The following is a 26,435-nucleotide window of genomic DNA, read 5'->3' as shown; positions in this document are numbered from 1 at the left end:
AAGATGAAGGAGATAGAAAGAGCTAGAAGGGATCTCCTGATGAGAGTCTGTATGCTATGATCTAAAGTGAAAGTGAAGTCGTTCAGTCGTGTCTGACTTTTTGCGACCCTGTGGGCTGTAGCCCACCAGGCTCCTCCGTCCATGGGATTCTCCAGGCAAGAATACTGGAGTGGGCTGCCATTTCCTTCTCCAGGGGATCTTCCTGACCCAGGGATCGAACCCAGGTCTCTCGCATTGCAGGTAGATGCTTTAACCTCTGAGCCACCAGGGAAGCAAGTGGTTAAATTGTCTCACGTGTTCTTGGTTCATTACCCCTCCACTTAGGGACTTCCCTGGTGGCTTAGACGGTAAAGCGTCTGTCTACAATGCGGGAGACCTGGGTTCGATCCCTGGGTCGGGAAGATCCCCTGGAGAAGGAAATGGCAATCCACTCTAGAACTATTGCTTGGAAAATCCCATGGACAGAGGAGCCTGGTAGGCTACAGTCCATGGGGTCGCAAAGAGTTGGACACGATGGAGCGACTTCACACACACACAAACCCACTATCGTCTGGTCCATATTTTACTATCAGAGCCATTCCCTCATATAAATGACTTTGTTGGCATGTGATGTTTTTACATCTCTTGTAAAGGGTCCCTTCGTTTCTCCTGAAAATTTCTATTGCTTCATCATTCAGTCTGAATTGCCTTATATTCCTCTTAATGGGCTTATCTCCAAAGGGTATTAGCTAGATACATATTTGAATGTATGTGACGTGCTTTCTTTATGTCCTTTTCTTATTTGCTTTTTCTGGGTTTATTTCAATCCAAGATTATTGGAGGCTCTTCAGATTTAACTTCCAGCACTTCCCAGTTTGGGCTTGATTTTTTAAACCATCTTGACAGTCTCTAAGTGTACAGATCAGTGGTGTTAAGTTCATTCATGTTGCGCAACTGATCTCCAGAAATTTTTCATCTTGTGAAACTGAAACTCTATACACATTAAATAACAACTTCCTCTTTCCTTTTTAGGTTTAATTTTACATTAAGGAATAGCAACATGTAACAAAACAAGTCTCAAGGAAGGAAACAGCTCCCAATTCCTAGACTTTATTCTATGTAAAGATGGAGATGTTCAGTTCAGTTCAGTCGCTCAGTTGTGTCTGACTCTGCGACCCCATGAACTGCAGCACCCCAGGCCTCCCTGTCCATCACCACCTCCCGGAGTTCACCCAAACTCATGTCCATCGAGTCAGTGATGCCATCCAGCCATCTCATCCTCTGTTGTCCCCTTCTCCTCCTGCCCCCAATCCCTCCCAGCATCAGAGTCTTTTCCAATAAGTCAACTCTTTGCATGAGGTGGAGATGTTAGGATGGTTATTTTTAAATTATGGAGAAAAGGCAAAAAGATTTATTTGATCTGAAGAGAAACCAGGATATTTCTTTTTTTGAGAACATTTTATTGAAGTATAGTTGATTTATAATGTTGTATTAATTTGTACTGTACAGCAAACTGACTCAGTTATTTATATATGTATATATAATATATATCTATTCTTTCTCTTAGGATGTTGAATATAGTTCTCTGTGCTATGCAGTAGGACTGTGTTGTTTATCTATTTCTATATAATGGTTTGCATCTGCTAATCCTAAACTCCCAGTCCTTCCCTTTTGTACCCCCCCACTCCCTTGCCAACTACAAATATGTTCTCTATATCTGTAAATCTGTTATTTTTTGTGTGGATATGTTCATTTGTGTCATATTTTAGATTCCACATATAAGTTATATCATGTGGTAAATTACAGAGAAAAAGCTCATCTGTTAGAAATTCTAATCTCTTTGGATGCAACAGTCATCACATATGGAATTCAGTATCTACATCTGTGTGTGTGTGTTCAGTCACTCAGTTTTGTCAGATTCTTTGAGACCCCATGGACAGTACCTGTCAGGCTTCTCTGTCTATATAAATTCTTTTTCAGGCAAGAATACTGAAATGGTGTGCCATTTCCTTCCCCAGGGGTTCTTTCTGACCCAGGGATAGAACCCACGCCTCCTGCATCCCTTGCATTGGCAGGTGGATTCTTTACCGCTGAGCCACCTTGGGAAGCCTATATCTATATCTATGTCTATGTTTATATCTAAATCTATATGCTCTATATCTCTACTTATTGAATGATACACAGCCTCTGAATCATCAATATTTTAAATAAAAGACCACGATAGCCATGAATGATGTGCAGCACAATGGACCCAGACCATTTTTGCAGGAATTCTAAATGCATTTGTAGTCACAACACCCACTCCTCCTGGTGTTCTAACTTTATGTGATTTCTATCTATGAGACAGCCCTACATCTTTGCATTCCCAGAGGAAGCCTGCCATCTGTTCATCAAACTTAGAGTAGTTGGAGGGAGCAGCTGCAGTTTCTATCTGGATTTGAATGTGGGTGTGTTAGTCATTAAGAAAAAAATTTATGCTCATTTATGTTTTGAGCCATAGCTGTGCCATCAGTTGACTCCAACAAAACTGTCAACGCCAGTCTCAAGCGAGCAAGCTCTGAATTCTGTAAGCTGACAATACTTTCCTGGTAGACGTTGGGCAATTCATATCAAATTCTTTCTAGTTGTCTCCACCTAAGAATGGAGAGCTTTTTTAAAAATTTTTTTTATTTCACCTTTTCTTCTTGTGGAGAATAAAGAGGTAGCTCTTTGAACTGCAGCACATCAGGCTTCCCTGTCCTTCACTGTCTCCTGGAGTTTGCTCAAACTCGCATCCACTGAGTCAGTGATGCCATCCAACCTATTCTCTTTTTTTGTGTGTGCTCCTTATTTATTTATTTATTTTTACTTTACAGTACTGTATTGGTTTTGCCATACATTGACATGAATCCACCACGGGTATACATGAGTTCCCAAACATGAACCCCCCTCCCACCACCCTCCCCATATCATCTCTCTGGGTCATCCCAGTGCACCAGCCCCAAGCATCCTGTATCCTGCATCAAACCTAGACTGGCGATTCGTTTCTTACATGATAGTATACATGTTTCAATGCCATTCTCCCAAATCATCTCACCTTCTCCCTCTCCCACAGAGTCCAAAAGTCAACCTATTCTTAAAATAAACATTAATGGATTGTGTTCCACCTAAAATTAGTGTCTCACTTATCATATTTTGGGAAACACTGATCTAAGCCAGCTCCATCAATTTGTACCTGTGGAAACTGAGCTTCAGAAACTATAAGCGACTTAATAAATCCTTTAGCTAATTAGAATCCAGAGTTTCTGACTTCGGTTTTGTCAGGTGTGGAAAAGTAAATGGGAAAAGCACTCTGGGTGGCAAATCTATTTGGAATTAGGAGAATTTGGGGAGATTAGATAGCTGAGAAACATAGTTTGGGAAAATTGTGGAGGAACTTGGATGCTAGGTGTAGGAGTAGAAACTTCTCTTTGGTTTAAGACATCTTAACCCTGGGATCCAAGGAACATCTAAGATTGTATGTGAAGTTTAGTGGATTTATGCACATGGGTGTTTGAATGGTACAGGAAGAGTCCTCCATAAAAAGTTAACAACTACTTCTCTCTGCATCGGAAGCTATTTTGGTTGTCAAATAGGGGAATATGCGTGTTTTAGAAAGATCACTCTGGTACAAATTGAGAAATAGAATGGGGTGAGGGTAGCCTTAAAGAGAGACAACAGGAGACAACTGAAGCCATTCCATTCAAGGACGTTGTGAGTCATCCCTTTAGGTGGACTCAGGAACACAGATGTACCAGTCCTCTCAGTGAACCAGAGAGGACTTACCTTTGTGTTCTTCCTCTATTTCTGAGGATCACCCAAGGAAACAAACTGAGTGAGAAAGTCATGTAGTGTAAATATCATCCAAACAACTCTTGATGTTTTGTGTGTGCGATGACGGGTGAAGGGTAGGGCAAAGAAGGAAGAGGGAAAATGGGAAAAGGAGGAGCTTCTGCATTATGGGAAAGCTGCTTATTTCGCAAGTAATAGGGGCACATGGGGAGGGAAGTTTTCTGTTGCTTTTGCTTTAGGGTTAATAATTTTAAAGCAGATGTTAACACCTACCCTTTGAGAGTGCTATAGTGCCCTGAAGGCGAAACATTTAACAAAGTAGTCCCATGAGTCCCCGGCCATGCTGGGCGCTTCTGCAGCTTCTTTTTCTTGGAAGGCACAGCTGAAAAAAAATTATTTGTGTTGAAACATTGAGCAGTGCAGAATGAGGATTTTTTTCATTCATTTACCAAATATTTATGGAGCATCTATTATGCTCATGGCTCTGATGGGCACTAGAGCTGCAGAGAAAGAGAAGTCACAGTCCGCATCTTTAAGAAGCTTTCAATATATTAGGAGTAGCAAAACAAATGAATGCATTTATCTACATACACACAATGGACTATGGACACATTGCATAACAAGTTAAATTAAGAAATAAAGAGTCATACATCTGATGACTTATTATATATAGTCTTGTGATAGCTTTTCTCGGGAGGAGGACTGGTGCTTTTATTCTCCCCAGAGATCATTATCCTAATTTTCATTGCAGTTTTATTGAAAAACTGAAAAAAATTAAAGCAAAAACAGACTGTATAAGGGATGATAGAGAAGAGTGCACATAGAAGGAGACAGTCACTTGGGGACTTACTGATTAATGACAGAGCCTTCAGTTTGAATAAATAGCTTTGCATCTACCTCAGATTGTTACTGATGGAAAGCCACGAAATTATTATTTAATATGTTGGAGGTGACATCTATGTTCAAGAGACTGCTTCATAAATAACAGGCTCCCATAAATAATGAAGACCTAGTCTGCTTTAGAAAATTGCAACTGAAAGTCTTAAGTGGCTCTGAGTGAGAGAAGATAAAAGACAGAACTTTCAGTAAAGCTATTCGTGGCTGGACTTAGGAAATGATGATGAAGGAGGCCATGGTAACCAAAAGCTAAGATTGAAGTTGGGGAAATGTAGGCAAAAATTCAGGCTGGGAAAAATCTCAAATACATTTTCTCCTCTTCAAATACAGGAGATCAAATATCGCAATGAGCTTTTTCGACTTCTTAGCAATACCTTTAATATCTTTCTCAAAGATGTTTGCAGCTGACCTTCTGTGTTACCATCCTCATGACTGCAGAAGGAAGTCTTCATAATGACATTGATATGAATAATGTCAAGCTCAGGATGTTGATAGTATCTGCATCTGTCAGCTATTGCTGCAAAACAAATACTAATATTACTCCAAAACTAAGTGGTCAGCAATGATAATCACTTAATATTATAGCTTTTATATCTACAGACTAGCTCTGGGTTTGGCAGGAGGTTAGATTTGGCTGGAGTGGCTCTGCTGCATGTGATTCTCCTCCCCTTGGGAAATATCTAGATATGTACTTTTCATGGTGATGGCAGAGTTCCCACAACACAAGTAGAAAGTGCTCAAGGTCTCTGAGGACTTAGGAACATAAGTACTTCCCCCTCATTCTATTGGCCACAGTAAGTCATATGGCCTTTGGACTTCAAGGAGATCAAACCAGTCAATCCTAAAGGAAATCAACCCTGAATACTCACTGGAAGGACTGAAGCTTAAGCTCCAATACTTTGGCCACCTGATGCAGAGTTAACTCATTGGAAAAGACTCTCTCTGATGCTGGGAAAGACTGAAGGCAAAAGGAGGAGGGGTGGCAGAGGATGAGATGGTTAGATAGCATTACCAAGTCAATGGGCATGAATCTGAGCAAACTCTGGGAGATAGTGAAAGACAGGGGAGCCTGGCATGCTGCAGTCTATGAGTCGCAAAGAGTCAGATGTGACTTAGTGACTGAGCGACGACAACAACAAATCGTATGGCTAAACTCAAAGTGAAGGAGTGAAAGGATACACTTTATCTACATACAGGAGGAAGTATGAAGTTATATGCAAAGGGTGTGTATATAGGGAAGTGAATATAGGGTGGTGAAGAATCAGAGGATATTTTTATGTCAAGATGGGAAAGACTTGGACACAAATCTCAGCTCTATTGTCTATCATTAAATGCCTCAGAGAGGTTGCTTAATCTTTCTGAGTTTTTGTTTACTCATCTTTAAAACTAAATAATAAAATGTTCAGATTTTGTTTATAAAACTTCTGGAACTTAAAGTAAATGATCTTTTCTTCTTTTTCCTATTTTGTGTATAATGGCCATATGTCTGCTATCATCAGATTCTTATAATGATGCTCATATCCATTCTTTTATGCTGCTCATGACTGCCTCTATCAGCTTTCAAAGATATGTTACTGACAAAAAAACAAGGAAAAAAGGAGAAGGTGGAATAGTTCTCCAGGAATGTAATATCTAATGATCCTAACCTGAGGAGGTGAGGACATTCTCTTTTGGGCTTCAGGTGACTGTCAACATCATATAACAGCTCATGCTCCTACCTGGAAACCTGAAGGATTTACTTTCTTGAATAATTAGTATGTTTCCAATATGTATTCCAATGATTAATATCAGAACACTGTTCGATATCAGCAATGACAATAATGTAAGCCCTACTTCCTTGCCCACTTCAATGTGAGGTCTTCTATGGAATGTATAACTTCTGGATGATTTTGTGAGGGTCTCCTAGGAAGACAGTAAAATTCAATGATTAGAAACTCTCATTAAGTTGAGTAGCTAACTGTGTCCTATCTTTTATCTTGTTCTCTTGTAGCTCAGTTGGGAAAGAATCTCCTGCAATGCAGGAGACCCAGGTTTGATTCCTGGGTCTAGAAGATTCCCTGGAGAAGGAAGTGGCAACACACTCCAGTATTCTTGCCTGGAAAATCCCATGGACAGAGGAGCCTGGGGGGCTTTAGTCCATGGGGTTGCAAGAGCCAGGCATGATATAGCAACAAAACCACCACCACCACCAATCCTCAAAACAGCTCTGGAAGGTACATACTTATTTTACAAATGCAGACTTTTAGGCTTAGAGAGGCTGGGTAACTAGCTCAAGGTCATACAATTAGTTATTTCTGGTAGCTAGTCTCACAGTTCAGTTCAGTTCAGTCGCTCATGCCCCACTCTTTGCGACTCCATGCACTGCAGCACACCAGGCTTCCTTGTCCATTACCAACTCCCGGAGCTTACTCAAACTCATGTCCATTGAGTCGGTGATGCCATCCAACCATCTCATCCTCTGTCGTCCCCTTTTCCTCCTGCCTTCAATCTCTCTCAACATCAGAGTCTTTTCCAATGAGTCAGTTCTTCGCATCAGGTGGCCAAAGTATTGGAGTTTCAGCTTCAGTAACAGTCCTTCCAATGACTATTCAGGACTGATTTCCTTTAGGATTAAGTTTTTGGATCTCTTTGAAGTCCAAGGTACTGTTAAGAGTCTTCTCCAACACCACAGTTCAAAAGCATCCATTCTTTGGCGCTTAACCTTCTTCAAGTTCCAACTCTCATATCCATATATGATTAGTGGAAAAACCATAGCTTTGACTAGGTGAATCTTTGTTGGCAAAGTAATGTCTCTGCTTTTTAATATGCTGGCTAGGTTGGTCATAGCTTTTCTTCCAAGGAGCAAGCATCTTTTAATTTCATGGCTGCAGTCACCATCTGTGCTGATTTTGGAGCCCCTCAGAATAAAGTCTGTCACTGTTTCCATTGTTTCCCCATCTATTTGCCATGAAGTAATAGGACCAGATGCCTTGATCTTAGTTTTCTGAATGTTGAGTTTTAAGCCAATTTTTTTTACTCTCCTGTTTGACTTTCATCAAGAGGCTTTTCAGTTCTTCTCTTTTTGCCATAAGAGTGGTGTCATCTGCATATCTGAGGTTATTGATATTTCTCCCAGCAATCTTGATTCTAGCTTGTGCTTCATCCAGCCCAGCATTTTGCATGATGTACTCTGCATATGTTAAACAAGCAGGGTGACAATATACAACCTTGACGTACTTCTTTCCGAATTTGGAACCAATCTGTTGTGCCATGTCCAGTTCTAACTGTTGTTTCTTGACCTGCATACAGATTTCTCAGGAGGCAGGTCAGGTGGTCTGGTATTCCCATCTCTTTCAGAATTTTCCATAGTTTGTTGTGATCCACACAGTCAGAGGCTTTGGTATAGTCAATAAAACAGAAGTAGATGTTTCAGAAGTGAGCTAGCCTCACCTACAGATCCAATTCTAAAGTATATTATTAAGTGCTTAAGAACAAAAATCTGGAGTTGAATTCTCTGGTAGCTCAGACAGTAAAGAATCTGCTTACAATGCAGGAGACTCAAATTTGATCCAGGGTGGGGAAGATCTCCTGGAGGGGGAAATGGCAACCCACTCCAGTATTCTTGCCTGGGGAACCCTGTGGACAGAGGAGCCTGGTGGGCCACAATTGATGGGGTCGCAGAGTTGGACACAACTGAGTGACTAACACTTTCACTTTTCAAATCACAGATATTATCTTTAATGTCAAAAAGAAAAAATACAACCTATCACCAAACACTAAATACAATGAGTGTCACAAACATTCAAGCCACAGTAATTTTGCTTATCTGTAAAACAATTTTAAGGCCCATTTGGAAATGATTTGAATGATCCAGTTCACTTTGTAAATCAGAGGGAATCCTGAACTTATACTTTCCTCTTTTCCTTGTGAATTTCCCTGAGGCAAGTAGAAGCCTTCTAAATTATTTGGTATCTTAGGCTATATGCCAAATTGAGATAATTCTTTTCCAAAATGGCCATTTAGCAAGGAAAGATTTGAAAGCATGGCTAAAGATTTTTAAGATGATAATCTGGTAGAAGAGACAACTCTCTAAAGTATTTCTCTGTTTCTCTCTCTCTCTTTCTCTTTGTCGTTTAATCTTTGCTTTCCAACATCTCTCTTTTAGTTTGTTTCTTGCACCAACTCCTCACTCAAGGAAGTTACAAAGTTAAAACTGGGAGTCTGGATAGAGAAGTGATTTGAAGTAATGAGCTTTGTCTTGGGCCAACTGGTAGACCCCCTGGTGCCTTATCTTTGCTTTCTTGAGCAAATGCCCAACATAACTTGTGTGGTTTGAACCCAGTGGGGGAAGGAGCAAGAAAAGTTAGTGAAATGTGAAGATTTATAGGAGAGCAGAGTGTGGAGAAGTGTTTGTATCCAGATGTGGGGTGAGTCATGTGTATTTGTACCCAGATGTGGGGTGCTGCTGCTACTGCTAAGTCGTGTCAGTCGTGTCCAACTCTGTATGACCCCATAGACGGAAACCCACCAGGCTCCTCTGTCCCTGGGATTCTCCAGGCAAGAACACTGGAGTGGGTTGCTATTTCCTTCTCCAATGCATGAAAGTGAAAAGGGAAAGTGAAGTCGCTCAGTTGGGTCCGAATCTTAGCGACCCCATGGACTGTAGCCTACGAGGCTCCTCCGTCCATGGGATTTCCCAGGCAAGAGTACTGGAGTGGGGCGCCATTGCCCTCTCCGATGTGGAGTGAGTGTATGCCAAATGTGGGGTGAATGAGCTCCGACTGCTGAGAACCAGATCTAGTTCTTAAAAGCAAATACTGAACAAGTTGTTTTCTTCTTGGATTTTGTGGCATTACAGTCCTGGTTCTACTCTTTGTCTCCTTTTCAATCCTATATCTTCTTTTCAGTTCACTTTACACTTATTTTGTTGAGAAATCTTATCTCCTAACAAAGTTTTGCATATAATTTATGATCCAACAATGTAACGTCTTTTTCTGTTTCTAGCTTGGATCTTTCTTCTAAACATCAGCTTCCCATATACAACTGCCAAACTGATCACCCCACCCAGGTACCTCACAGGCATCTTAAATGCTACATGTTTGGAACTTGCTTATCCTCCTTTCATCTGCCTGTTTTGGCCTGTGATGTCTTAATAAATGCTAACTCCATCTACCTGGTTGCTCACGTCAGAAATCCAGGAGTCATTCTTCCCCTTATTTTCTCTTTTAAAACAGCAATTTAAAGTTTATTCCAGCTATAATACAGGTTTCTCTGGCATGCTTCAGAGCCCATTACCAAGACATTCTGTTGTACTTTTCTGTCTGATTTATGCATCTGTGCAATTTCTGGCACCAGGGCATCATCTGAGTTTGGACCAGACAGTGGTGATAAAATGAGTGGCATAACTTTAAAAATAGTTAAAGCAAGAGACCACTGTGTTTCTAAGACAAATGCTCTCATTATTACTTCAGATTTGGGTGATAAATTAGAATCATTACCACTTAAAATTTTAAATATTATTTAAAGTTTAATATTATGTTAATATTCAGATGATAGATTCTTGCTGTAAGTGCAATTGTTAGAAAGAACATACATTGATAAGGGCTGTCATTAGGGCCTGTAACTGTGACTTGCAAATCAGTCATAGGTCAAATGGCTATGTTCCTTATTAATGGTTTTAGTGTCGTGGTGTGTGTTTTTCTCTAGTTTTTCACTCCCTTCATATGGATGTTTCAACTCCAGAGTGGTGGATAGATGTGCTTCTGCCTCAAGCCACCTTTGCTGAACTCAAGTGCTAAATGGATGGTAGGTTGGTGGGAGAATGAGTTGAGAGTTGGCTCAGGGCTGAGGGCAAAGAAGGGAACGTGGAGACCTTCATATAGTGGGAGTCATCTCTGACACTTCCCACCCCACCCCCATCCACTCTTCACATCCAACCCATCACTTGACCTGGCAAAATCAAGGTCAAATCCACCAGTCTTCCCTAGCCCACCAGCCACCATGATCTCCCTGGACCACTGTCATAGTTCAGTAGCTATCTGGTGGGGAAGGGGAATTCTTCCCTCTTTCATTCTTGTCCACCTTGATCCATTCCTTAAACTGTAGCCAAAGTGAGCATTTAAAAAACATAAATCAAACTATTTGCTTCCTTCTTCAAATAATTTCATGGTTCCCCACTGAACTTATGATAGAATCCAAAATTCTTACTGTGCCCTCCAAGGCCCTTTATCATCTCACTGATTGCCAGAATCCCTTACCAAGAGCTCTCCCTTTTCCTCTTTACACTCCAGCTACGTTTTCTTCGATACACCCAAGGCTTCTCACCTCCAGTGAGGGGCGTGCTGCTCTTTGTCAGGATGCACTTCTGTTCTCTGTAGAACTAATTAACTCCCACTCCTTGGGGCTAAGCTTAAATATCACTTCCTCAGAGGGACAGTTCCTAAATTTATTGATTTAAATTGTCACCCTCTGTTGTAGTCTCACACAATACTTTTCTTGATAATGCTTAGCAAAACTTATAACTTCTACTTATTTATGCAGTAATTATCTCCCCTACCAGCCAGTGACTCTAGAGGGCAGAAGCAGTATCCACTTGGCTATCATTAGCACATGTTTAGCACGTCGTACATTGGCAATACACGTTAGTTGAAATAAAGGTAGTATAATTTTTATTATGAATTGAAATATACATTTTTTTTGTGTAGTGAAAAAAATCTAACTTTTAGGGGGAATCTTTAAAGAATTTATCCTGTAAGTTCTCATATAAAAGACATTTTTAGGTAGTGCAACCAATAATATATGCAGTTAGATTTATAAGAAATGTGGAAATATTCATTAAATTGAGGTTAAAATTGAATATTGGCTCTTTTAAAAAAATATTTATTTATTTGGCTGCATCAGGCCTTAATTGTGTCATTCAGAAACTTTTGTTGTGGCACACAGGCTCCAGAGCACATGGGCTCAGTAACTGTAGTTTGAGGGCTTGGCTGCTCCCGCAGCAAGGAGGATCTTATTAATAGTTTCCCGACCAAGGATGGAACCTGTGTCCCCTGCATTGCAAAGTTGATTCATAATGACTGGACCACCAGGAAAGTCCCTTTTGGCTGTGATTTAATCACAGAAAGAAATACTTGTGTAATTGGTACCTTGAAGAACAGGGCTCTTGGGATATATTGAAAAAGTGTAATTTTTGTCTGTTTCAAATATATTCAGTGGAGCAAGTGTTTCCCTGCCCTGGTTTACTTTTACATACTAACAATAAACCATAATTGTACAATCACAATTTGTTTCCATTCAGAAATTAAGATATCCAGTTCCAAGCTATGATCCAATCCTGAACTTGATTTAAAGATAAAATGTTTTCACTTCCCTGGCTGGTAATTTTCTTCAGAGAGGAAGGGAGGGAAGGGGAGGTTTCACCCTTGTCTCTTCTTTCCCAGCCCTCCTTTTTCCAACCCTCTCTCTTCCCTTTTTGAGAATTCTTGGGTGCATGTCCTGTGAGGTGGGCAATAGAAACATATATATGGAGAGGGGGAGAGAGAGAGAGAGGGAGAAGGGGAGGGAGAGAAGAGGAAAACAGAGAGAGGGAGAGAGAGAAAGTTATTTTAAGGAATTGGCTCATGCTATCATGGGAGCTGGCAAGTGCTTGCTACTTGTTATCTCCTGTCATTTTGATGATAGTCATTCTAACAGTGTGAGGTAATATCTCATTGTGGTTTTTATTTACATTTCTCTGATAATTATTGATGCTGAGCCCCTTATCGTGTACATGTATGTCTTCTTTGGGACAGTGTCTACTCAGTGCCATTATCCATTTTTAAATCAGATTGTTTTGGTTTTTCTATTGAGTTGTAAGAAGTCTATATATATTTTGAGTTTTAATGGCTTATCAGATGTATGATTTGCAATATTTTCTCCTATTCCATAGGTTGCTTTTTATTTGGTTGATTTTTTTTTCTTTTCCTGTGCAGAAATGTTTTAGCTTGATGTGGTACCTCTTGTTTATTTTTGCTTTTGCTTTTTGGTGTCCAAAAAATCATTGAAAAGACCAATGTCAAGGAGCTGACCCCCTATGTTTTCTTCCAGGAGTTTTATGCTTTTGGATCTTAAATTTAAGTCCATTTTGAGTTGATTTTTGGTGTTTGGTGTAAGATAGTAGTCCAGTTTCATTCTTTTCATGTGACTATCTAGTTTCTTCAATATCATTTATTGAAAAGACTATCATTTTCTCACTGTATAGAATGGATTCTTTGTCATGAATTAATTGACTATATATTCATGGGTTTATTTCTGGGCTCTTTATTCTGTTCCACTGATCTATGTGTCTGGTTTTATTCCAGTACCATACTGTATTAGTTACGATAACTTTGTTATATTTTGAAATTAGGAAATGTGATATCTCTAGCTTTGTTCTTCTTTTAAAAGATTGTTTTGGCTATTGTGGGTCTTTTGTGGTTCCATATAAATTTTAGGATTATTTGTTCTAGTTCCATGAAAAAGACAATTGGAATTTTGATAGAGATTGCATTAAATCTGTAGATTGCTTTGGGTACTATGGACATTTTAACAATATATGTTCTTTCAACCCATCAGCACAGACTTTATTTATGTGTTTTTCAATTTCTTTCATCAGTGACTTGTAGTTTTCAGTGTACAGATCTTTCACCTCCTTGGTTAATTTATTGCTAAGTATTTTATTCTTTTTGATGCAATTATAAATGGAATTGTTTTCTTAATTTCTCTTTCTGATAATTTGCTATAATTTACATATGTCAAAATCCAATCAAAGATTGAAGTTATCTGAATGGGGGTTATAGACTCTAAGGTAACTTGAATATTAATAATAATATGAGCAAATTTATGAGATGTAGGTTATGTGGCCTTCTTCTTTAAATTTTGTCACTGTCGAAACTTTGATTATAAGTGGGACCCTTCCTATCAGTATAACAAGACAAAGATTTAGTCTTATCCAAGGCTGATGTTCTCTGATCATTAAGAAACTTCAGCAAACTAAGGAACAATAAATGCCCCTTCCCTCCAGTTGTTTGGAAGGAGACATTTGCTTCCTTACTGGAAATGCTGGAATATTCTCTTATTCTCTGTTTACTCCTAAGGTTCATTCTTCTCTTAGCAACTTTCCTTTGTGTGCTAGGAGGTTGACGCGTATCAGTAGGACCAACCAGGCTCCTTTCCTTCCTGAAGTACAGACAGTGCCAGAGGAGACACAGGCAAAGTGTTTTTTTTTCCATATCTTCCCCCCTGCCAGGCTTCAGGCTGGTAGTGGCTGGGTTCCCCTTCCCAGACCACAGGTCATATCACGTGATTGTCCAATAACTACAAGTCTTACTGCATTTTGTTAACCGCTTCATTTCTTAAGACCTAGGTCTGATATTCAGCCTGTCTTGCTGACTCTGTGGCTCTTTACTATTCTTGTAGGTTACCACTATTTGTCAATAGTGCCTTATCTAAACTCTTCTTCATTATCCTGTTTGACTGTGCCATCTGTATCCTGCCAGCACCCTAATGGATTACATAATTGGTATCAGGAGGGGCGCCTGTAATGAGCTTTTAAAATGAGTTTCTTGGATTGAGAGTCTGACTTATTCAATGAATATAGGAATAAATGTTTTCCTTGCTGGGGGAATGGGACATGGGTGATGTAGCAGCATATGATGGAGTACAAATGGAGGGCAAGGTCCTGGGAGGACAAGGTATCCAATTCTTCCAACACAATTTATTGAATATCTTTCTTTACTGATTATAACCATCTTCTTCACCATAAACTAAATTCTTCTGTATACGGAGGTATGTTCCTGGGCTGTCTATTTTGTTCCATTTATTTAAGTAAGTCTCACACAATCCCCTTATTTTATTGATCCTCTATGTAAGCCAAGGACAGAGCACTGATTCATAATCATAATAGCCTCCACTTCGAGGCTGGTACAGACACTGTTCTACGTGCTTGAGGTACGTTAACTCATTTTATCGTCACAAAACCCCTATAAATAGAAGCTGTTATTATCTATGTTCCAGGCCAGATCCTGCAGCCTGAAAGCAGAGGAGCTGAGATTTGAGCCTGGGAGGTCTGGATTCTGAGTTTGCACTCCTAACCACTATGTGATACTACCTCTAACCATGAATGAGAGCATCTCTTTGGGGGACTACAAAGATAAAGTCCAGATGCACTGCTTCTGATGATTGAAATTAATCAGATAGAACTTAAGCAACCTAGAAAAGCTGAGAGTTATGATTCTCCTAAGACTGTCTCTTTCAATTATCTGTTTCTCAAGTAACCTTCTAGTTACTGTCAGACTTCATCTGCATCAGACCAGCAAATCAAGTCCCAAACATTTTCTACCTGCCCATCTTCCCTGCTGCTCATATCACGGAGTTAGCCAAGTAAATTCATTTTTTTTTCTGCTGCAGTTTTCTCACAAATTGTGACTGGCATCTGTATATTTATGAAGGTTCTATTATGTTACTAGATTTTCATTGTATGATTATAGTAGGTCACAGATTGCATTGATAAATGCCGTGATGAGAGACATAATAAACATCATCCATTTGATGGGGTAAAGTTCTCTTTCATTTTCCTGGTCCATAATACAAGGATTAAAACACTGACTCACAGTGTTGGGGTGAATATTAGATCATGCTTGTGAATGCAATTAATAGTGTCTGGCATATGGTAGGTATTCAAGCCGTGTTGGTAGAGTCTGAATCATTATAGGCTATGGTTATTATAGAGCTCAGACTAAAAAGGAGGAGGAGTCATGGAGCTATATATATTTATTGAGCATTTTCCATAGTTCAGGCACTATGCTTGGTGATTTATATGCATATAGTTTGATATAGTGGGATTTGTTGTTCAGTCACTCAGTCGTGTCTGACTCTTGCAACCCCATGAACTGCAGCACACCAGTCTTTTCTGTTCTTCACCATCTCCCAGAGCTTGCTTAAACTCATGCCCATTGAATCAGTTATGCCATCCAACCATCTTGTCCTCTGTTGTCCCTTGTCCTCTTGCCTTCAATCTTTCCCAGCATCAGGGTCTTTTATAATGAGTCAGCTCTTTGCATCAGGTGGCCAACATTTTGGAGCTTCAGTTTCAGTATTAGTCCTTCTAATGAATATTCAGGATTGATTTCCTTTAGGATTGACTGGTTTGATCTCGTTGCAGTCCAGGGGACTCTCAAGAGTCCAAGGTGACTTTATAAGGTAATTTCCCCATGCGGTACAAAATCACGGTCCAAATATGTGCTGCTTTGACATCTGGTGAAATGAAGGCAAGGGGGGGCACCTTGAATATCCTAACAATAAGTTCTCCTCCCACTCTACTCCTCAGGTAAGCTTCCTAAGCCAAGTAACCCTTCTTATTAGCTACGGGACCAACTACACTTCCCATTTATCCCCAAGTAGCAGGCTGCATTTCCTGGCCAGCTCACACAGTTATTCAAACCAGCCAGTCTTTCAATGGGAAACAGCGGGTGTGTTACCCTCTGGACGCTACAAAGGTTAATTCCAGCAGTACCTGCTTGTTCAGTCTGTCACTGAATATAGTCCCCATATGGCCTGTGAGGAATGTGGTGTTCTCCCTCCATCTGAGCTCTGAGTATCTGTGATTAACAAACTGCTATGATTCATTTCTCCTGTGTTGGGAGTTAGCTATCCCCATAGCCTGAAGACTGGAATTCCTCTTCCACCAACACGGGGAATATGAGGTAGTCCAAAACCCTAGAAGAAATTGAACTGAATGAGTCCCACTGATTACCCCAGATCATTGCTTCTCAGTCTTTAATATGGAAACAATGACCTGGAGATCTTAAAATGTCTGTTCTGATTTAGGAGGTCTGGAGAAGGTCTTGAGTGGAGCCCTAGATTTTGCCTTTGTAAAGGGTGATGCCGCCGCTCCTCAGACCATCCAGTGAATAACAAAGCCCCAGGGAAAATAGAATCCAGACCAGGGAGACCTGGAATGTTCGCTGCATCACTCATCAATGACCTTCCGAGTATCTGGGAATCTGGCACTTCAAGGAACAACTGATAGTGCCTTCTATTAATTGGGACATTCAGTCCAAGGGATTGGAAACTGACTAGGATCTGTGTAAGATGAAACAATTCACTGGAACCAGAAGAAAGATACTACTTAGAAGTCACATAGCAAGGAGACCTGCATGTAGCTGGGAGGAAAGGGACTCACCAGTCTCTGCCTTGCTCTAGCCACTCTGTGATCCAATACTACTGCTATTTTAAAGAAGGAAATATTGGTCTCCACAAAGCTTATCACTAGACTTCTAGGATTAAAGAACTTCACTTATATCTATTAGTTTTTTGTAAGGTTCATTGGGAAAATGTCTCATTCAGGGAGAGGGGGAAAGGAATCAAAGGATTTGTTGCAAAGGGCCCTAATAACAAGCAAGCCAGATACTTCTCACTGTGAAAGACAGGAGGAGAAGGAGAGAAGCAGAGGAGAAGGGCTGGATGAAATTGAATCATGTTTTCTCTTGGAAGTTGACCTCAGTGAAAATCCAAAAGCAGAGACTCCCAAGGAGTCCTTCTGCTCCCAGGAGACAGTGCAGATTAGATTGGCCTTATGCTTAGCATACAGGCCTTGATGCTAATTTCTCTTGGCCTTCTCATGTGATTCTTGTCAGCCTGGCCCTCATTTGTTAAGCGTGGTTTAATTATGTGCATAATGGCTCATTATTTTTTATAAAGGAAACAGCAAAGGAAATAATTATGCAAATGAATGAGGTTTGTTGTTCACTGTGGAGTTGTGGGCTAATTGGACACTGGTACGAAAAACACCACTGCCAAACACAGTGCCAGAAAGAATCCCTCTAATCTCTACCTCTGAGATCTCTTTCAGCCCATCAGTACCTACAAGCTAAACTTAATGTCTAAGAACAAAGATAAAATGCCAGAAAAACTCACCTAGTGTAGACAGATAGGTTAGCAGGTCCCCAGGAAAAGAGAACCAGGCATGGTTTTCTCGACACAAGAGAAGTCGTTTTGGCCTAGGCCATTTTTGGATCTAAGCCTGATATTTCAAATATCTGGGAATTTGACACATCAAGGAATGACTGACAGCGCCTTCCAGGAATTGGGACATTCAACCTGAGGGATTGGAAACTGAGTATTATGTGTGTAAGAGGGAATAGTCCGCTGAAACCAGAAGAAAGAAACTGCTTAGAGATCACATGGCAAGGAGATGCACACGTAGTTGGGAGAAAAAGGACTTACCAGTCTCTGCCATGCTCTAGCCACCTTGTGATCCAGTACTCAGTTCAATTCAATTCAGTCGCTCAGCCGTGCCCGACTCTTTGTGACCCCATGAATCGCAGCATGCCTCCCTGTCCATCACCAACTCCCGGAGTTCACTCAAACTCACGTCCAATACTACTGCTATTTTAAAGAAGGAAATATTGCTAAAAAAGCTAACAGAAATAAGCAAACTCTTTAATCCTAATGCCTGTCCTTGAACAGGTCTCAGTAATTAATGGTCTCAGGGAACAAAGGAGTATAGGAACAGAGAAAGGGCAGTCAAACAGCAGTGCTGTGATAAAGCAGAGCCCTAGTTCTTTCTCAAGAGATGATAATGTTGATCCTCCTGACGTCAGTCAACTAAAGTTTGGACTCTGTGAACCTTTGTCTCAATTCTCTGCTGAATTCTCCTCTGCTCAATATGCATGTTCCCTTAGCTTAAACTTCCCCAAGTAGTGTTTTGAGAAACACTACTTTGGGAAAGTCCCCTGGTATCTTATTTGCTGCAAGTAGTAAATCCTTTCTTTTCCCGATCTTTGGCTTCGTTGTGTATTGGCTTGACACCCATCAAGAGGCAAACCCAGTTTTGGGGTAACACTAGGATAGAGCTTTGATCAGAACAGCTACTCTTCCTTGCTAAAGTTGAAGGCTGACCACACTGCCCAAGATCACGCTTCTTCAAGCAGCACCTCCTTTTGGCTTAGTCTTCGATTTCTGTCAAACAGGAAAGATTTGTGTGTTTGGACCTAGTGTTCTTTGATCTCTGCTTTGGAAAATCTCATTCACTCACTCACTCACTCGTTCATTCATTCATTTGCCTCTTTTAATTCCATCTACTGATAGTTAAGTGACTCACGGAATTTGGCTCCTTCGTGTCTTAATCAGTGTCACCTCTTCTTGACATAGCTCATGTGTCACAGATGGCCTTCTTTCAGTCTTAAATATTCCAACCTTCTTTGATTTTTGGCCTTTTACCTACAGTTGATTAATTCCCCCCACCTCCCACGTAACCCCTAATTCTGATTTATTAGATTTAATCAGGAATAGATATATGCTTCCATGTTACCCTGTATTTCTCCCTTAGGGCATTTATAACATTTGAAATTAATTACTGTTGTAAAACGACCTAGGCTCATTTGGCCATTTATAATTATTATATCTTCTCCAGAACTCACAAAAAGCAGGGATATTACACTGAAGGCAAATCTAATGGTTTCTGCACAACAAATATCATCAGGCAGGCACAAAACTCATCACACAGCCTGTTCTGTACGCTCAACGAAATCCTAGCACTCTGTCTTTTCATGAACCCAGACCAGCTCTTAATTAAAGGGTTCATTTGAGGCAAATGTGAAAATATTCTACCAGCAGGATTCAGCTAAATTTGAATCAGTATCAAACACTGCCTAAATGGTAGAATATGCAACCAGAAGAGATACCAAGGCCTAAGGCGTCATTTCAAATGATAGAAAGCTACCAGATTTGCTAGATTCCTGCAGTTTTTAATGTGATGGTGGTAGAGTTTGTACAACATTCTTAGTCATTTCCTAAAACTGGAAGATCATTTATTTGACAAAAGAAAAATTATCTCCAATATCCATTATACCAAGTAACATATTTTCTGCTGTTGATCAAGTATTAATGTAACTGATACTTGATGATAACTGTCCCCGGAGGGTGGATTTTGATTAGAGTTTTTCAAGTACCATGCCTGGAGTGTGTATTTCTGATTAGAGTTGTTCAGATATTAACCAGCCACTCCCAGGATATAAATTAAAATGTTACACTGTTGGAGGGAATGCAAACTAGTACAGCCACTATGGAGAACAGTGTGGAGATTCATTAAAAAACTGGAAATAGAACTGCCTTATGACCTAGCAATCCCACTGCTGGGCATACACACCGAGGAAACCAGAATTGAAAGAGATACATGTACCCCAATGTACATCACAGCACTGTTTATAATAGCCAGGACATGGAATCAACCTAGATGTCCATCAGCAGACGAATGGATAAGAAAGCTGTGGTACATATACACAATGGAGTATTACTCAGCCATTAAAAAGAATACATTTGAATCAGTTCTAATGAGGTGGATGAAACTGGAGCCTATTATTCAGAGTGAAGTAACCTAGAAAGAAAAACACCAATACAGTATACTAATGCATACATATGGAATTTAGAAAGATGGTAATGATAACCCTGAGACAGCAAAAGAGACACAGGTGTATAGAACAGTCTTTTGGACTCTGTGGGAGAGGGCAAGGGTGGGATGATTTGGGAGAATGGCATTGAAACATGTATAATATCATTTATGAAGTGAATCGCCAGTCCAGGTTCAGTGCATGATACTGGATGCTTGGGGCTGGTGGACTGAGATGACCCAGAGGGATGGTATGGGGAGGGAGAGGGAGGGGGGGTTCAGGATGGGGAACACGTGTACACCCATGGCGGAATCATGTTGAGTATGGCAAAACCAATACAATATTGTAAAGTAATTAACCTCCAGTTAAAACAAATACATTTATATTTAAAAAAAAGAAAAAAATAAAATGTCCATCTATATATCACACAGTATAAGCAATTTAAAGTAAATTGCAGACAATATAGCAGTTGTTAAATTTGCAGGTTCACATCTGGTTTGCTTATTGGAATATAAGCTCCACAGAGCAGTTCAGTTCACTTCAGTTCCTCAGTTGTGTCCAACTGTTTGTGACTCCATGGACTGTAGCTTGCCAGGCTTCTCTGTCCATCACCAACTCAGAATTTGCTAAAATGTGTCCATTCAGTCGGTGATGCCATCCAACAATCTCATCCTCTGTTGTCCCCTTCTTCTGCTTTCCATCTTGCCCAGCATCAGAGTCTTTTCTAATGAGTCAGTTTTTTGCATCAGGTGGCCAAAGTATTGGAGCTTCAGCTTCAGCATCAGTCCTTCCAATGAATATTCAGGGTTGATTTCCTTTAGGATTGACTGGTTTGATCTCCTTGCAATCCAAGGGACTCTCAAGAGTCTTCTCCAACATCACAGTTCAAAAGCATCAATTCTTTGGCACTCAGCTTTCTTTATGGTCCAACTCTCACATCCATACATGGCTACTGGGGTGACTTATTCGTACATATACCCAGAGTCTTTGCAGTTTCAGACCCACAGCAGGTGACCAAGAAATGGGGGTTTGACTAAATGGGGTCATCTGCCAACCTCTCCCCCTTCCTTCCCAATTATGCTTCCTTACTTCCCATTTACTTCTATCATTTTCTTTCTTCCCTCCCTTCCTTCCTCTCCCTCCTACTCTCTGTCCCTTATTTTTTTTAATCTCTCTCCTTTTCTTTCTTCTTCTTCTCTCCTCTCACTTTCTTTTTTCTTCATTTGTGTTTCTGTCCTGTCATTTCCCTCTCATTTTCTCATTTTGTATGGGAAAGTTATGTGACTTCTTCAGAATTCTGATTAAATATTCTGCCATTGTAGAACTAGAGTGTTTGAAGACTTGCTTCTGCTTGATTTAGTTGCTTTGAGGCTTTGTATTTTCTTTGTTTCCTGATCGTAAAAGGAGAATAGTAGTGATGCCTTGGTTCAGGGGGCTGCTGTGAGAACTGGAGTATTGCCAGCATGCTTAATTCTCCATATCCGCCCCCCAACCCATCTCTAATTTAGCCCTAGTCCCCATTTCATTAATTATTAGCTTACCTTAATTTCCTCAGCCATGATGTCATTTATTTCTTTCTCCAAATGGTCTTGAGAATATGAAATTGTAGAATCTTCTTTGCTGGTTTTGTTTGTGTGTCTGTGTGAGATGTGTGGGCAGGGGCTGGCAGTCAAGGAGAATTGCTTTGTTACACTCTTCTTTCCTTCCAAGCTGAGTTCTCTTAGACAAGTCAGTTAACCCCTTTCAGGTTTTGTTTTCCTACCTGTGAGAGAGAGTTCTCACATAGGTGTCGTGAGGATGGAATGGCATTAGTATTTGTGAAGACAGCTGGTCCAGATAGATGCTCAACAAAGAATGGAATTGGAAATAATCTTTTCTAACCAATTGTAACATCAGGGTTCAGCCAGGAAGCTGACCTTTCTGAGCTATGGATAAGGAATAATTATAAGAGGTGGACCCTATAAAATTGTAGGAGGCTGGGAAAGTACAGGTATGAAGGCTGAGTTGGAAAATTGCAGAAGACATCATCCAGTCAATCTGAAAGCCAGGCATAGCCAGCTGCCAAAGTGAGACTGAAAGGGGAGCTGATGGGAAGGATGTGGGGACCTATTTGCCTGTCTGGATCCACAACCACACGTCTGCTGAGGCACCTGGGATGTCTGTTAAACAGTAGGGTGAGCAGTCATGTCCAAGAGCTTAACTTTGACAAGAGGAGAGTGACGATTATGTGGAGCTCATTGACACCTCCATCGGTCTGTCACTCATGTCTAAACTTGAGGACCTTAGAACTAATGGCTGATACTCCATTCCCCTCTTCCAAATCTCATGCAAATTCCAATTCCCATGCCAACTCTAACTCTGTATAATACCCAGAATTCTGGGAAATGTAGTTTCAGCTTTATCATGTTGACTTGGAAAAACCACCACACCAATCTTTTTCATTTTACAGCTAACTACTTTTGGCTTTGATTTAAATTTTTTTTCAGTAAATGCTAAAATGCTCCTTAAGCATGATCTTAAGTTTATTGAGCTACATAAAATAATTTTCTAACTGGCTCAGGCTCTCTGCTTTGCACTTGAAATGCAACGTCACATAGGAGAAGGGTTTTTAGTGTAACGTATGTTAGCTTCCTTACAAATGGGAAAGGGAGGTTTTTATTGAGTATAATTTGGGTTTAGATTTCAAACATACACTAGCAATGAACATATCTAGGTTCTGAATAGTTTATTCATTTGCTTGTTATTTATCTCCACTGCTAGATTTTTTTTGGGCCTTGATGCATATCTTATGAAATCTTAGTTCCCTGACCAGGGATAGAACCCAGGGCTCCTACAGTGAAGGCATGGAGTCCTAACCACTGGACCACCAGAAAATTCCCTACCAGATTTTAAGTTTCATTGTCTATCTTGCCATCTCTTCTCTGAGCCTCTTGGGACTGTGACATGAGAAACCTGGGCCCTTTCAAACCTGTTCTTTTATATTGCCAGTGGGCCCAGAACACTTATATGTAAAACTAAAATAGTAAGTGCCATCTCCAATTTGCAGAAGAGAAATAATTTCTAAGGGTCTTAAGTGCTTAAGGTTAGGTCCTTAAATTTTTCTTAATGTAAATTTCCTCCCTTACTTGAGGTTACTAGCACACCTGTGAGGCTGCTTACTTCAGGAGTTCCATGTAGTTTAAAGCATTAATCATCCTCCTTGTTAAGCCATGGAGAATGGAAAGATGAATAAGATGCTGTCTCAGGGGAGTTAAAATCTAGTGTGTTTGGGTGGAGGGGGAGCAGAAATGATAAGGTAACTTTAGGAGAGAGGTGCTCTGTGGGAAAACACGGCCAGTACTTAAAGAGGAGAGGGCAGAGATCAGGAGCAGCAAACCAGTTGTCACCCCTCTAGGATTTCACCAAGCAAGAAGCACATTACAGAAAGCAGGCAGAGTGTTTATTCCCAGCAGAGGAAACTCAAGGAGAGCTGAACATTTAATTAATCTTTTAAAAGCCCTGGTTGAGTGAACTGAGAAGTTTCATTCTTAATTTCACAAATTAAAGGCTGACAAGAATGGATATACTAGAGGAGAGAGAGCAAGCAAAATAGAATGAGTTTGTGACTGCAAAGGTAAATAGTTAAGGGGATGAAGTTTATTTCTAGCATCACTGTTTATTCTCTGGGATCCCCTAATCCCCTTGACCTGGGGTCTCGGTAACATTCTGCTATCTCTGGTCACTCCCCTGGCTTTGATGACATTTGTGACTCATCAGGACTCTTTCCCCCATTAATCCTTACCTGTTTTTGTCATATTCTTTTGAACTCCTGCTTATTAAAATACCTCTTTACCAGGGACTCACTATCAGCATTCAAATACCTTACATACGTAGAGTTCCTCAAAGTTTGCTAAGTGTTTTTAAGTACCTCACATACTTAATCAACTTATTTAAATGGATTAATATATTAATAAATTAGTCTCTCTAGGTAACATATTAGTCTCTCTAGGTAACGAGGCTACTAGAAAGAGTACCAGACTCCCTTATGTCCTCTAGCTTTTTATAGCTAGCTTTTTTTTTTTATATATATACCTAGCTTTGCATAGCTTTTTATGCTTTGTAAAGTGTTTCTCCATCTGTCTTTGAAAAGACTCTGGAGTAGTAGGAAGTGGGTATTGGAGATATTGGAAGGGAAGGTATCTTAAGGCAGAAAGTCTTTTGGGGCCAGAGCCACAACTTTGCACAACTCCAGGGGATGCCATTGACACTGTTGACCTTGGAAATGACACCCTTGTCTCTGTGCAGGACACTACCTGTGAGTAGCCAGACACAGTAGCTCTGGTTGTTGGCTTTGATTCCCCTGGTGTGTGTGCCCAAGAAAATGGCCTACACCTGCTAACCAGGAATGACTGGGAAGGGGCTGGATGGAGGGACTCTTAACCCTATACTCCCCAGGATGGAATAACTAAAGGCCCCACAGTAACCCTTCTTCCCCAAGCCCAGGGGGCAGTCATAAAATGACACTTGGCAGAGACATTTTTCTCTTGCTCATAGTAAATATTCTTGAAGTTATGATTAGAGCAGAGGTCAGAGATATAAATCCATATAAATCACAGTAGGATTTTTTTCTTTTCCTTTTAATGTACAATTCTTTCTAGGCAGCTGTCATCTACAGCTCAGTTACTATGCTCATGTTGCCAAGGACCTGTACACAGGCTGCTGTGATTTTCAGTTTTCCTGATGAATTCAGAAGGTATCCTAGTTTTAGAACTAGCTTGAGTGCTATGCCCTGGCTGTCAGAGACCCTTCTTATCAATCTTTTACCCCAAAGTGGTATTTTCAGGGCTTTGTGGTGCTTCTGCTATCAAGTCACTCACTGTGACATTCCTGCTTCAGAAGGCCGGGAGGTCTGAATGGGCTCCCCAGACCCCTGGCTGTCCCAGCAGTTTATTAAGAAGTCCGCAGAAAGTGTGATAACTTTCAGGAGAAAAACATTTTGTCCACATCTATTTCACGTATTTGCAATGTAAGATTAATTACAGGCTTCAGAGAAACCCTGTTATATTCCTGCTGCTGCTGCTGCTAAGTCGCTTCAGTCGTGTCCAACTCTGTGCGACCCCTTAGATGGCAGCCTACCAGGCTCTTCCGTCCTTGAGATTCTCCAGGCAAGAACGCTGGATTGGGTTGCCATTTTCTTCTCCAATGCACGAAAGTGAAAAGCGAAAGTGAAGTCCCTCAGTCGTGTCTGACTCTTCGAGACCCCATGGACTGCAGCCTATCAGGCTCCTCCATCCATGGGAGTTTCCAGGCAAGAGTACTGGAGTGGGTTGCCATTGCCTTCTCCAGTTATATTCCTAGCAAACCAAAATATTCTGAAAGCCTTGGTTGTGTCAGAAGGCCATGTGAGTCAGCTGTCTCTCCTTACATTTCGTTCATCTTCATTACTGTGCTTGTGTGTGAATTTCAAAAAGTTTGCAATTACTTCTCCACCTGCAGACAGATTTTGTCCCAGACTACATAGGGGGCAAAAATACATGACAGAAGCAAGAGTTCTTTAGACTCCTCTCTCTTCGCCCAGGTCAGGGATGCAGAGGCATGAGACCTTTTCATATTCTTGGCTGGAAGCACAGAGACCCACAGAGAGAACATGATACAGCCAGGAGGGGCTGTATCATATTATAGCATTCATTTGTTATAAGCCAAATGAATCCAGCAGATGCGCCTCACAAATCCTTGAGAGGAAGGTCCATAGAGCTGCTTGATATGAGGCTGTTTTTGAAAGTTTGAAAGGAGGAGGGCTTGGGGGGCTGTAGAAGCCTGATCTGTAGTCTCAGCTGCCATAGCCTTGGTTAGAACAGAGATTCCTTCTTTTTGTATCTGTTTACAACTGTTTTCTTTAAACATTGCTCTAACATTCACAAGCTCTCTACCTACCTCACACCTAAACTGGGCCCAGGTGGCTCAGTTGTAAAGAACCCGCCTGCCAAGCAGGAGACACATGTCTGATCCTTGGGTTGGGAAATCCCCTGGAGAAGGAACTGGCAACCCACTCCAGGATTCTTGCCTAGGAAATTCCATGGACAGAGGAGTCTGGTGGACTACAGACCATGGGATCACAGAAGTGTCAGACATGACTTGGTGCCTAAACAATAACAAACTGGATGGGAGTCCATTATAATGTACTGGGCATAGAAAATTTGGCAAATGGAATGCTTTTCCCCAACTGTTCTTTACAATTGCATTTTATTTGGTGTTTTTGTTCATGTTTGTTATTTTTGATTTTGGCTGCTGCATGATATCTTGATTTTATCAAAACTATTCAAAAGCTTAAGAAGATTTATCAAAGTATAACGGTAACAATCCTGGAGGAGGGAATGGCTGCCC

The 26,435-nt window shown here is 40.6% G+C and overlaps 1 pseudogene; it reads right to left on the bottom strand.

The window, feature by feature from the left end:
* LOC120861611 overlaps positions 1-21,631 on the bottom strand; it is a 105,195-nt pseudogene extending 83,564 nt beyond the window's left edge.
* Between the last annotated feature and the right edge of the window lie 4,804 nt (positions 21,632-26,435).

The sequence above is a fragment of the Oryx dammah genome, unplaced genomic scaffold (assembly GCF_014754425.2).
Source record: "Oryx dammah isolate SB20612 unplaced genomic scaffold, SCBI_Odam_1.1 HiC_scaffold_3, whole genome shotgun sequence".
NCBI classification, from domain to species: domain Eukaryota; kingdom Metazoa; phylum Chordata; class Mammalia; order Artiodactyla; family Bovidae; genus Oryx; species Oryx dammah.
Note: the sequence above shows the minus strand (reverse complement) of the source record. Positions and strands in the feature narration are given on the sequence as shown.